This window comes from Pezoporus occidentalis, unplaced genomic scaffold (genome assembly GCF_034315485.1).
Source record: "Pezoporus occidentalis ecotype Australia unplaced genomic scaffold, CSIRO_AGI_Poc_V1 ctg285, whole genome shotgun sequence".
In the NCBI taxonomy this organism is placed as follows: domain Eukaryota; kingdom Metazoa; phylum Chordata; class Aves; order Psittaciformes; family Psittacidae; genus Pezoporus; species Pezoporus occidentalis.
The window spans coordinates 131183-145762 of NW_026914774.1; the positions used below are offsets into that span (position 1 = coordinate 131183).

The window sequence follows — 14580 nt, forward strand, 5'->3', positions numbered from 1 at the left end:
CAAAAAAGAAAAAAGTGGTGAATATAAATTTGTTTGTATTGTCTGGAAAAAATTTGTAAGGTTTAAGTTAACTTATCCTTCATTAATACTCCTATTTCTGTAAGAGATGGTAGGACAATTAACAGAAGATTGTTTGTTAAATCAGTTATCACTAGATGTCATCTGTTGTGTGATTGAGGTTAGTTTAGGCCGTTTATCATGAATCACAAATTTAGACCTGTCTCATTATTTCTAATTCAATAGCTGATGGAACAGAGCATCAAAATAGTAAGCACTTGATATTTAGCTGTTATTAAATTAAATGGCAGAATAGCACTAGTGAAATATGGAAGATCACATCCTGACATTTTATTTGACAGAAAACTGTTCCCTGTTAAAAACTGATGTCAAAGTCTCCATGGATTTGCGTGTGTGCACAGATAGATAAGGTAAAGCAGAAAACACTGCGATTTGGGGATGTTGGAGCTGTCTTTGCATCTTAAAAGTGAAGCTGAAGCCATCAGTAGCATTACAAGTTTTAACGTCATTGATGCTGACATTCCTAATGGCCACATGCCTCCTCAGATATCTGTCCAAAAGGGAAACATGCAGGTGGGCCTGGGGTGGAAGCTTGCCCAGGAAGGCTCTGCAGCCAAAGCAGATTGAGTTGCCTGAACCCATGGGAATGGCACAACCCAAAATGAGGGCATAAATACTGCCTGAAATGCTCAAGAGGAGACGCACAGGTGCTGTACATCCTTCATTGGTAGCTTATTCATGTGTGGTTGCGCTAATGCCTGTCTGGGACAGGAACTGCTTGTTGGTGATTTTTAATCCATTGTGCACAGCCACTCAGGAAAGTAATGGTTCTCTTTTCTCAGGAAAGAACCCAACACACAATGTGTGGCAGAAGGACATCAGGGGAGGCTCACAGCAGGGAGATGGGAGAGGTATGCTTTCCAGAGCCTTTGCACATCTATTCTTGCCTGACCTGTTTTAAAAGTGATTCACTTTCATTCATGTTCTAATAATGTCTTTCGCAGCTTTTAAAAGCCTTTTAAAGCCTGTCCATTTTTGCCACAGTAGGCCAACAAAGCTGAAGGCAGCTTTGAGAGATCAGCTTCTACTCCCATGTTCTAAGGCTTTCTCAGCCTTGGCTGCGTTGTGCCTCCTTCATCAGGCTATGGAGCTGTGGCAGTCCAGGGCTGCTGGTCTGAAGGGGTGTTTTGGAGACCTCCACCATACCCTTCATTCTTTTCTCTTCTCATGCTTATTGCTTCCCCATTATTTCTCATGGCTTGCTTGGGCTCCATTTTCAGAATAGACAATAGAGATTGACACCCTTTCTATTCTCTGTATCATGGATGCCCGCTGGTGTTAGCAACTGGCCAGTTTGTTGCCCCCACATCATCATCTTTCTCTGTGATGGCTGAGGCTGGTTGCTTCTAGCCTGTAAAGCTAATTGTACTTTGGCGTATGGCCTCATTTAAAAGACTGCTGTTCCTGGATTATCACACCAGGGGGTAGGTCAGTCTCTGTCTTGCACCTTTTAGATCACACTTCAAAATTGCAATCCTTGTAGACAGAACACCAAAGAATAATCGGGAGCTAGCCTGGGTGACCAGTAAAGGAGGACAGCTTTGCAGGGAGGGACACTCACTGACTTGGTTAGACCACACTGTATTTTCCAAGAAACGAACTGGAAGTTCAGTTTTGTTGGTCAGGCTTTAGCAGAGTTGTTTTGTAAGATATGGAACACTTTGCTTGTTGTTGAAGATTTTGGGTTCATGTAATTCTCAAGCCTTATGATACTATGATGCTCATCTGTCTTCCTTTCCACTGAATTCTGCAGGGACACTTGGAACCCAGAGGGGTAATCTAGTGAAGGTGGCTTCACAACTCTTTGTATCTGGAGTAGCTCATGTCAGCAGGTGTGACAGGTAATCTTCTCCTAAAAATGAGGCCAAAATCTAAAAGGAAAAGAGAAAAAAAAAACAACTTTTGCTTTAAAGTAATTTGGAGAGAGAAAGCTGTTATATGTAACTATAAACGACAATTAAACCAACTCATTTTGTTGGAGTAAACCAAAATCAATTTGTTTTATTCCAAAATCAGGTGGAAATAAAAGGTGAGAGTTTTAACTTTGTTAAAACCTGATTTTCCTGAAATTAACATGCAAAATATTTTCATGCTCACAGATTTTTACTCAACAGAGGAGAAAATATTTTCTCAAAGGTAAGAGGTTAAGAGAAGTAGGTAATTGCCTAGTGCGGAGTTCTTTTAAAATATACCTTAGCCTAGCAGTCTTTTTTTTTAACCTGGTGATAATAAGAAAGAAGAATCCAAAGCAAAGGAGAAAGGTAAGGAAAATAAAGCAGTTCCAGGAAGAAAGCCTTAAAGTTAGTGAGAATTTAAATTTTTCCAGTATCAGCTAGAAGACAGATAAAGCAGCTGAAAGGAGATGTGAAGATTGAGCAATTCTTCAGTAGGTCAAATTATCTCTCTTCTAGCTGTTTGCTTTCTGAATTTACAAAAACTTCAAGCACTTGCATCAAATACCCTGTTGAGGAGAAGGCAGAGTCGTTCCACAGCGGAGTATTCAGCACCAAGCCTCCTGAATTGGCTGTAATGACCTTGCACAGCCTGCAGGGAGCGTGCGCTGGTTTTCAGGGGAGCAGTTAGACCAGTAGGGATTTTATCTTTCTGCAGCGAGCTTCTTCCTGCCGAAGACGTTAACTCCTGCAAAGCCAGCGTAGATGTTTCTACTATGCACTGTGCTGTGTCTGCAGGAAAAACGTGGACCTTTCCCCACCTGTGAGAAGTATTCCCCTTTAACAAGGAGAGAAATGCAGCTGCTATGAAAGAGCAAGAGAAGGGCAAGGGCAGGAAATGGTCAGGTGGAAATATTGAATATGAATTCCCACATTAGTAAGGATGCAGTTCTTGCCTTTATTTCTTCAGCCTTAACAAACATATTCCAGTGTATGCACTGTGTCAGAACCACAGCCTAAATTGAATGCTTCTGTGCTCAGTCCTTGAAGTGTTTGCCAGTGACTGTTGAGATGAGATGAAAATTTCAGCATCTAGAACTTCTAGATTTGCTCCATGTATCCTTAAAGTTTATAGACAAAGCAAATATAAGGAATAAATAATAAAATTTCTGTATTTCAGTAATATAATCAGGACCAAGGAAAGTGCTGGTTTCTTAAAACTGCAGCACATGAGGAAAGCTCTCTGGCAGATGGACAACTTAATGCCTTTTTTGGCTTAAGAAAATGGCAATGGTCATCTAAAGGCCAATACTTTTAACACCACTGATGTTCATGGAAGATTTCTATCAAGGTTAGGAAGAAGAGGTTAGAAAATAAGCAGATAAACTTGATTTTTCATATTCATCAGCTGGGCTGATTCATCCCAGGGCACATAGGGAACAGTATCAACCTTAGAGCTATTAACGATTATCTATGAGAATCTGTGGAGGATGGCAAAAGGTCAAACATTTGTTTGTCTTCAGAAGGTAAGAGAAGTTGCAGTGTTATGAATCAGTCAGCCTGATTTCACTTCTCAGACTATCCTGAGAAGCTAATGAAATTGTAAGCACTGGGATGGAAACAGGAAGTATCAGTACACACCAAATAATGTCAAAGTTACTTTGTTTGATGACATTGCCAGGGGTCTATTTTCAGGAGAGAAGCCATCAAGGTAATTTACTGCTCTTTAATGTGGCTTTGACACAATCTCAGAAACTCTAGGGAAACTTGGGGTATCTGAAGCTTTGTTAAAGATTTTTGAAAACTCAGAAAATATCTATGAATATCTGTGTCAAACTGAAAGATACACTGAATGGGATTCTGTCCCACATTTAGTACTATTCAGTATTTAAGCTGATTAATTAAGGACCTTGGTATTTAGCATAAGCATCAAACCTGGTAAGGTCTAGTTTCTTGAAGCTATCAGATCCCAAACTCATGCCTGCTGTAAGGGGAGAAACAGGTATTGCCAAACCTGTTATGGGTCACAGAAACTTAAAGCTATTTTATTTCAATTTATTATCTTTGTGAAAGAATGAAGGCTGTCATGACATGGATTCTTCTCCTTATCACTTCTAGTGTCAGGTGGCTGGTGAGGTGAGGATAACCCTATTCCAACATCCCATCATGCTTCTCTCCTTTCTTTCTTCCTGGAGTGACAGTTTTCTCTAGGGAATTTTTTCCGGAGTTTTTTTTTCCTTTATCATTATGGTGCACTAAGTTGCAGCAGAAAAAAGCATTTTAGTTTTGCAGTGACTCAAAATGCCTCTAAAAGCCAACGTATTCAAACTCAAGTTTGATGTCCTGAGCTAAACCATTTTCCTTAGGTTTTCTTGAATAAAAGATTTAGTGGGAAATCCAGAAAGTTTTCATTAAGAAATTTCTGAAAGGGATTATTTAAAACTGTTTTTATCCACTGAACATTGGCCTAAAAAATCCCAATGAACTGGATTAATTTGAAATGATATCTCAGCTGAGTTTGGCATATCTTCTGAGTGGAAAGCTTATGAACTTGTCCTAATATCTGTGTAGAAATCTCAGCCCATGGTATTTTTAGCCAATGCTCCATGAGTTAGTTATTTGCTGTCCTGCAGTGTGAGACTCTAATGCTTAAGGAATAACAATAATAAAATTGCAGCCCTTTCTTTGAATAGTTTATGAGATACAGCAGATGAGATGGGATAATACCAGTATATTCTGGGGTCAGCTGGCAATATGATATTATTCTACAAAGAATGCATTTTAAGGAGCATTACAGAGAAAATGAAACACCTTCAGCTGTTTTGTATGATATTATTTTTGAAATAACCTTTTTGAATACTGTAAAAATATTTATTCCAATGATACAGTCACACAAGCATAGGCTCTTTCCTGTAAATTCATCTTGAGTTGACAGCTGCAAGGTATGGAGGAATCTAGTTTGGCATATAAGGCAGGCAGCTTGTGAATAGTTTTATGCGGGGACAAGTATCATCTCCACCATCTTCCACTAATATTGAGGGTATTGGTAGCTCCAGTGCTCATGGGCAGTAATCAACATCCTGGAGAACTGCAGCAGACCATTACTGCGGTTTTAAATAATACTACAAGTTTTTTAGGCTCCTATTGAATTATGGGACCTGAAGGCAGGGAGATGCTGGGATTTCAGGTTTGCCACTCTCTGACACTGTTGTGGTGGTGTCCTGAGTGACGGCAGGAAACAATGCCCCTTGGCAGGAGTTCACTATATAGGTATTGAGTCCTAATGTATGTATTTGGTCTGATGCTGTAGTTAAGGGAAAAGCAATCTCTGCACCTTCAGCCTGCTTAAGAACATCAGCAGCTGCTAGAAAGAAGGCTGGTTAATTCAGCACAGATCAGTGCAAAATTACCCGCTTTTAATATTCCAGCAGTGCATTCTCTGGGGAACCAGGCAGAGGGCAGCAGAAGTCTCCTTAAAAGGGCTGCGCCTTTCTTGCTGTCACCGGCTTAGTAAAAGCTTACTTTAAACCAACCGGTTTCACCAGGGTGCACTGGTGGTCGTTACATGTTCATTTTCCATCAGTATGAGACTAGTTGAGGATGAGATTCAAACGCTACAACACAAACTTCTTAACGGATTTCTCATATATTTTGGTAAAACACAGTGTCTGCAGGGTTTTTTGTTGAATAGGTACATGGACTTTATTCATTGTGTCTGTGCTCTTCTGCCCTCTGATCAAGATAAGAGGTTTGTCATTGTCTCTGTACTTATGGTCTGTCCCACATAAGGGGGTGCAGTGTACTGGGGAAGCTCCCAAATAAATTACTGTGTGTCTCACATTAACCCTCATTTTCTCTAGGTGAGATAGTGGTGACAGGCTAGGCCCAGATGTTGGAAAAACAAAGTAATCATGTTTGAAATGTAGGAATCCCATCCATGGGGCTTAGAAGCAGAACATTCATTCCTTTTACCCTGCCTCTCTCCTTGCTGTTAAGTACTGCCAAGAGAAAACTTTGCTATAATTAGAAAACTAACACCAAACACCCAAAAGGCCCCAACCCCAAAAGAAACCAGAAAATATTGAATAGAATAATTCTGGCTGTCATTCACCAATTTTAGCTTGGTTTTGGTATTTATTCAACTTTGCAGGTGAGCTTCTGCAGTAAGGGAGTCTGATAGGACTGGAAATTATTTGCCTCTTGTCTTCATGAAGTGTTTGACAGGATGCTTAACACAGAACTGACCAGACTTATTGTCCTTGAGCAGCACACCATTTGATCAAATAAAGCCCTATATTCCATGAAGCTGAACAGTAGAAAATGTCTCAACAGATCAAGCCAAAGTGCATAATGAACAAAAAGAAAGGACTTATATTTTTATCCTTCCCTTTCTGAAAGCTGTGTTGAGCACCACAGACTTCTTCAATGGGTACCACTGTAAGTGCAGGTGTTAGAAAGATGATTTCCACATTAAGGACAGGTCAGAAGGAGTGTGATCTATTGTTATTGTTCAAAATTTTCTCATGTCTATCTATCTGTAGCGACCTGTGTTCCTCCCCATTGACACCTGTTTGGTTGCATGTCATGTTATGAATACTTGCTTTGTTATGTGCATGTAGTGGCATTTCCAGGTTTTAGGAAATTCTGTATTTAAGAATGCTCATGGTTTTAAGTTAATCACTTCATAGGCTTGTGTTATGACACATGATGAAACATTCTTGCTCTTTGATCACACTCTGTTATTTACAGGACCCCCATTGGCAGGTTGCTAATGGCAAAGCCTCCCCTCCAATTTGCTACACCTTATCACTCAGTGGGTATATTCAGACTTAGTGTGTCACAGAACCAACTACTGCACTACTAAAGTATCCGTAGCATTTCCTGTGGCATCCTTATTGTATTATCTGAATGCTGCGTTAAAAGATAACAACTAAATTTTCACAGCCCCAAGTACCATCACCCTGGTTTTGCTAATGGGGAAAGAGTCCTTATAGTTTCTATGCCAACACTGACAAACAGCCTTGTGTACTTTCTTGGATAAGCTTAAGGCCTGAGCCTTTCATAGAATCATAGAACAGTTTGATTGGAAAGGACCTTAAAGGTCATTTAGTTCCAAACCCCTGCCCCAGGCAGGGACACCTTCCACTAGACCAGGTTGCTCGAAGCCCCGTCCAACCTGGCCTTAAACATTGCCAGGGATGTGTCTCATCACCCTCACAGTAAAGAATTTCTTCCCAATATCTAATTTACATCTTTTCTCTTTCCCTTTAAAGCCAATTTTTTGCTTTGTCCTATCCCTCCGTGCACGCTTTTGTAAAAAGTTCATCTTCAGTCAGCTCTTTTAGGCACTGGAAGCTGCTCTAAGGTCTCCCTGGAGCCTTCTCTTACCCAGGCTGAACAACCCAACTCTCTCAGCCTGTCTCCACAGAAGAGATGCTCCAGCCCTCTCATCATCTCCATGGCCTCCCTGGGACTTGCTCTAACAGCTCCCCATCCTTCTTGTGTTGGGGGCTCCAGAACTGGACACAGTACTCCAGGTGGAGGCTCACAAGAGCAGAGTAGGGGGGTAGAATCACTTCCCTTTCAGCAGCTTTATCAGGTGTTCACATTTATGTATCAAAATAAGAGAAAAAATAAATATTTTTATTCAAAGCACAACTGCAGTGACTGCCAAGTTGTGAGTACATTATGTGTCTTCACACCTGAGCTTTGCTGTCTGAAGATAGACATCCATTCAGTGAGTGCATAATTGGCAATTAGCTACATCGGAAGGGTGGGGACTGTGTCTTGCGCAGCAGTACACAAGCATTCAGGGAGAGAAGCAAGCTCTCAAAAGCAGTTTTCTGTTGGCTTGGCTGGAAGATTTTGGCAGGGGGATTGGAACTAGATGATCTCTAAGGTCCCTTCCAACCAAAACCATTCTGTGGTTCTATGCTTTTCTTGCTATTCTCTGTCTTTTCATGACAGCATCAGAATTCAGCACCAGAGAGATGAAGCCTGAGACAACAGACAAAGCTTTCTACAACCTGAATTTGTTCTCACAGATCAGAGGCTTCCAGGCACAGTGCACGTAATTAAAGACTTTATGCACGCTAAGGTCTGAATTGAGCTTTACCTTGGGAAAAACAATCATCGTTCTTGGATACTGTTGTCAACTTTCACTGAACTTGAAAAAGAAATTCAAACTGACATGTGGAATCATTCACTTAGCCTGAAATTAAAATGTGCTGGGATGCTACAGCTCTATCTGTGCAACTAGTGCTGCTTGCTTTAATACCGTTACACTGGGATCTACAGAAGGGGAACATAAAACAGCTTACAGTGTTCAGTTGACATGTATTTATTTCTCACTATTTCAGCCTTGTAATCTGCCATTTCTATGCTCTTGTTCAGCTGCCACTTGGAGTACAGAGTTTTTGAAAACTTGAGTTAAAAAACAACCCCCTAAACCTGCTTTTGAAAACAGGTTTAAAAGCTTTTAAGTTCTTTTAAAACTTCTCAGACCTTTGTGTGGAACAGTTAAAACTTCATACTATTTATAAAAGCAGTTTCATTTATTGTTTCCAATTGTAGATAAGATTTTCCTGAATATAAAAATCTCATCTACAAACTTGCCTAAATATGAGGTAAGTTTTTCAAAATCCAGTGTTTGCACTATCCATCTGTGACTCCAGCTCTCATTTGGTGATGCGGTTCTCTTCTGCATCCATAAACTGAACACCACAAAGATCTCTGGGGATAAAACATAAATTCATTAAAAGCAGTTGCAAATGTGATACACAATTGTGACCACACTTCTTAGAAAATTTTACCCTAAAATAGATCAGGCAGGACATATTCGAGGAGTAACGTCTGCTGTGCTGGAGAAATTTGCTTCTGATAGAAATAACACTTTCCAGGCTGAAGAGAATGTCATTATTAAAATGGGTGAGGCAAAGATAAGCTGTAAAAAAAGGGTATGTGTGGTGCATATATTTAACATGGTTGAATCTCTGTAGAAAGAATACCAGACAAGAAGTTTGGCCTTCACATTGTTGCAGGCATATTTTATTTTATTTTAATACAGATAAGTAGAGAAAACCACTTGTGAAATGTGGACAAACACCATTCTCTGGCCTTGCTTTGTGTCTGCTAATTGTACACTGGAGTTGTAATACGCAAATATGCAAATGCAAACCTCATGCTATTTTACCTCCTGGTTTCTGAAAGACCAAAGCAGTGTGATCTCGTGAAGGTGGGCAGGACATACCAAGTGCAACAGCATAAGAAATCATCCTACTTTTTTTATAAGTATTTAATAGGAAAGAGAAGGCTGTATTCCTTTGTAACAAAGCCTGTGAGGCTCATAGGTCAGTGAAGAGATATCATTTTTTCTATTTATTCATGACTTTCTTTTCCAACCTGTGTTTTCTGGGTGCTGATCCAGATCAAACTGGTTGTAAATAAATCTGCAGGATATCTTCCCTTTGGAGAGGTCCAAGTGACTAAAATTTGAGCTGAGAGGAGACACCTGGTTACCCACCCAAAAAAGCTGCCACATGAGCTCTGCCTATTTATGGATAGTCACAGCAAATAGAAAGGATGAGATCACTTTGATGCAGCAACTGTCCTTTCACATGCTTTGTCCTGTTTTTTCCACAACTGCTGTGTGAGTATCAACACTGTTTTAGCGTAGTGGAGAGCTATGTTCTGTGTGTGGCTCTTTGGGCAGGAAGGAGTGATGTAAAAAGCAAGGAAAATGAAAATAAAGGCAAAGACATAAGGCAAAAGATCTAAAAAACACATTTGAAGGCTTCACAAGGGTTTTGAGGAGGGGTAGCTGGCCTTTCAAGTACATATCCTGAGGGTCTCTTCAAGCTGAATGAGTTTTACAGTTGGTGAAATGGTTTATACCAGAAGAAAAATCTTTCCTGAAGCAAATAAGCCCGGAAGAAGTTGCTTTTCCTGTTCCTTGCTTTTCTTCAATTATACCACAGTTGCTCAGCCTCTAAGGGCATTTCTTTTCTCCTCTGTCCCCAGGTCCACAACTGCAGCCTGGTGCTGTCCCGCATGTGTTCAACATCCCCACTTAAATTTTCACTCCAGCACAAAACCAAAGGCTGCAGAGGAGCTGACAGGGATGGGATGTAAAAGTAATGATACGTATTGTTTCCTGTGGTAGAAGGTGGCTTTCCTGGTTTACATGAAAAACTCTGAGGATTCGCTCAGCAGTATTAGTGTAAGCAATATTTCTTGCAGCAAAATATCTGTAAGAGCAGCAACAGCGGTATTTAACAGCGGTATTTCTCAATCCCTTGTAACCTAACACACATTGAACATTTTTTTTGGAAAAAGGACCTCTCTGGACATTGCTACTGTAATGCACCAGCGATAACATAATGACTGGAACAATCAATAAAAATTAGCCTTTGGTTGTTTGGTTTGGTTTGGGTTTTTTTGCTTAAGTTTGGGGATGCATCTATGTACTGCAGTTACTTGATGTACAATCGATTGAGAAACATATGTCTAAAGGACTGCATTTTCTTTGCCAGCATCAACTACAAATCTCTTGCATATTAATTTGTTATGTTGTGTCAATGGCTGCCACCCAGCTTACCCTTTGATCCATAAATAATTGCCAAATGCTGAAAGCTGCTGGGTGTACTTGCCATCTTTCTTGAAAGTCATGCTAGCAGAGTTGCTGTAGGTGCTGGAAGTTATTTCCTGAAGGCAGGTGCATTGTCTGAAGGCTTTCTCCCACAGGAGACTTGGATAAATACGGAGTGGAATTGATAGCTGTGTCCCTGCCCCACTCAGGGAACTGGCAGAAAAGCAACAAACAACCAGCCCAGAGGCAGATGCTGAGAGAGGGCAGATTAACAGGGATTGTTACAGCATAGCCCTAGCTGTAAAATCAGTTGTGAAGGGAATTTCTTGCCACACGCAATGTGTAACCCTTGCTTCCCTGTTCTCTTCGTATCAGCACCTCACAATGTAAGTCCCCATCATTCAAGTCTCCTTGGAAGCAAGAAGAAAAAGCTCCCTTGAGCAGGGAAGAAAGGCATGAGTCAGACTTCTGGCCACCGCACTTTATACATGGCTAATTGTCACATTGCCACTTGAGCAAAACAGATGTCCTCTGTTTAATGCAATTAGTGCAGTGCTTCAAAAGGTTGCTGTCCCTGCCGCGGTGTCAGAAATTCAGGATTGTGTGTGATGGAGGGTTATTAAGCTTCTGCACTACTCCTCGATGGTTTTTATTCCCCTTAAGATATATAAAATCACATACAGAAATATCACCTTCATCTTCCTCCAAAGTATTTTTGTAGGCTTATTTAGATTACTAAATCAACCTCTCAAACCTGAAATGTTATAGAAAATAGCCCTGCTTAAGAAATAGCCTCTGAGGAATGATGGTGTAATTGAAGAATCTGAACGTCTTCAGGTTTGGTGAGGGGATGTGTTATCTTCTTGTGGTTATGAGCCACCCTGACCCTCCGCATCACACAAGTGGCTGCTTCTATCTGCTACAGTCTTCCTGTGGTTTTTATCTGCTCTTGCTTGACTTCTGTTTGTCACACACTAATTAAAGACTTTTCATGAAGTCTAAATAACTGACTGTGAAGGATTTATAATCGGAAGTATGAGGTGCAGATAGATAATGGGATTGGTACAGCTCCACTTATACTGATCTGGAAAAATGTACTGCTACAAGTTGAGTGTAGCAATTAGGATGCATTACTGAATTATGCTGATTCTGCCTTTCATGTTTTGCATTTAAATTCCTACCATGTAAATGTAGGGGTATTAATACTTGCCTGATTTGCCAGTCTATTCCGTTACACATTTTAAATCTATACAATCCTGTAATGTTGTGTGATTTTTTAGTCTCCATAGGTAGGAATGGATATCTTCGCCTTAGAGAGATCTAAAATGTAACTAATAATGGTAAAGCACCCTGAGATACTTGACAGAGTGGGAGCTAAAGAAGGGAAATAATTGCTTACTTTTAGTACTGTATAAAGTATTAGATCGCTTTCTTACATCTGTGAAATTTTAAGACTGTAGAATTAATACCTTTTGGTGTGCAATGCTTTCTTTAATTATTCTTAGGATACAAAACCTGGGCAGTCAGCTGTTGTTCATGCTTTAACTTTGCCTTATCCAGTTTCTTTATCCCATGTACAATGACACACGTTTTTAACTTGTGAGTTTTGCAAATTGTTGTGAACTTTTAAATATCTTCATTTTGGTATCTAAATATGACTTTTTCCTTGTCCTGATGGCTTTTCCCCATTCCTACCACAATAAATACTATTTATACCTGTGGTCAGTACAAGCTTTCAATGTTTTCCCAGCCGTTGATTTGTTAATCGCAACTCTCCTGGATTTTAAGTTTGATGTATTTTTTGTGACAAGCTATTATGACACACACTTTTGGGTGTTTAATTTCTATCAGACCATCAGAGAGTCTTCTGTGGAGCTCATTTGTTTAACTTGGTTTACAAGCTAAACAAATTAGTCTCTTGTCATCTGCCATTAGTCTCTTGTCATCACGCTGCACCTTATACTTTGCAGCCAGTAGTACTGCTGTGAAGAAATCACTGGTAGAGGTTAAGACAATAAACTGCTTCAGCTGATAACATCTGCATTGCATTTTACAGTTTTTGCCATATTTTTTCCTGGTGCTTCTTTTAGACATTTCTGAAAATGGACTTTGAACTTCTATTTTTTCCCCACAGATCTCTACATCCTCAATCATTAAAAGCAATAGTACAGTACCTGCTGTCCTACAGAAAGGATCCTAATGTGAGAACGCTGATTTTAGCCTCTTGTAAAAACAGAAATATCTTTTTCTGTCAGGCTTTAGCATTTATCCTCTAACATTTTTTTTATTTGTTTTTTCCACTTGAGTTTCTTCAATCTTTGGGGGATTTTCTTTGCATCCTTAGGCTTGTTATGCAGAAATTATGGACATGATCTCAGGTACTTTGCATTTTCCTGCACCCTGAAAAATTTATCCATCACTCCTTACATAGATGAATCATCCAGTTCCCAGTACTTTTGCCCAGAGAATCACAGAATGGTTTGGGTTGGAAGGGACCTTAAAGATCATCCAGTTCCAAACCCCTGCCATGGGCAGGAGCACCTTCCACTAGACCAGGTTGCTCCCAGTCCCATCCAGCCTGGCCCTGAGCACTGCCAGGGATGGGACAGCCACAGCTTCTCTGGGCAAGTGTCTTACCATCCTCACAGTGAAGAACTTCTTCCTAATATCTAATCTAAATCTACCTTCTTCTAGTTTAAATCCATTTCCCTTTGTCATATCCCTACATGCCCTTGTAAAACATCTCTCTCCAGATTCCATTTGTAAAGAATACGAGAATGATTCGTGTCAAGAACTTAGAAATCATTGTTACCAATGCACCTGTGAGCCGTGTACCATGTGTGGAATGTATAAAAACGACCTTGATTATAATAAATGTTGCTGTCTATGTAATGATGGGAAAGAAGAAGAAACAAGGGAATAAGCTAGTCCCCTCTTTAATCATTTACACTATTAAAGGAACGCTTTTAGCTTTGTTTAACTGCTTGAATGCTTTAAGGGGGTTAGGTAACCAAGGAGACACATCCTGTTAAATATATGGGTCTAAGATTGTGATTAAGCTTGTGATAGACATCTTTCTGTTAATGTATTACCGAGAAGTTTCAGTATGTTTCTTTACCTGGAGAGAAGACCCCAGCAATGGGACAGAAACAAATGAAAAGGAGCCACATAGAGTTTCGGGCAAAGAAGACAACAGGATTGGCTGGAACTCAAAACCAGGAACTGAAACCCTGGACCGAGACGTATAAGAGACTGTACCCCAAAAACCATGGTGTGCGTTGTTGGCGGAGCGGAGACTCCCCGCGCACCCAGCGCTGCTTGCTTATTGCCTCTTGATGTTAATCAATTATAATAAAATAATTAAATCAGATCATGGCCAAGACTAAATTTTTATAACACATTCCAGAGAATGTCAAGTTACTCTTCTTTGGGAAACTCTCTGCAAGAAAAGTTCTTGCAGCAATTTGGATCAGGGATCCCATTTCTTTTGTCTCTCCCCATTCTTATTTCAGTTATTGAGGTCGCATACATTGTTTCCTTCTCAATCTTTGTGCCACCTCAAATCCAGCCTTAATGCTCCTACTTCCTAGGCACATTCCAACTTGTGTATTTTGCATGTTTCTGAAGATATATGTGGTTGAGGAAAAGAGCGCAGCAATGTGTTGTGCAATTTCCACTTTCAAATATCATATATTTAAAGCCTCACTCAAAGCAATTGGCTGCTGCTTTGTTCCCAGTCTATGAAAGTTCTTGTGCTTTGGAGATCCTAGCTCCTGACATTCCCTCTTAACAAATGTGTTACATTTTATTCTCAGTATTTAAGTATCAACGTCCCAGAACTGAATGAAACATTTGCTTGCTCAATGGTATCGGGGCTATGCGTTTGACTGTCACATTACTTGCCCAGCTTTGCAAGCTTTATACTAATTTTTCAGAAACTTACTTTAAAGCATTCTTTTATGTTTGCTAAAAATCTTACTGGAACTTTGGCTTCCTGGCAGCTTTCATTAAAGCTTGCTCTTC

At 40.1% G+C, this 14580-nt stretch overlaps 1 long non-coding RNA gene across 1 annotated transcript; it reads left to right on the top strand.

The window, feature by feature from the left end:
- The first annotated feature begins 26 nt into the window (after window positions 1–26).
- On the top strand, window positions 27–10353 carry LOC134167364 (uncharacterized). The gene is made up of 3 exons (XR_009966160.1): window positions 27–929; window positions 1832–1919; window positions 9990–10353. It is a non-coding gene; the product is annotated as an uncharacterized LOC134167364 (long non-coding RNA).
- Window positions 10354–14580: the final 4227 nt, after the last annotated feature.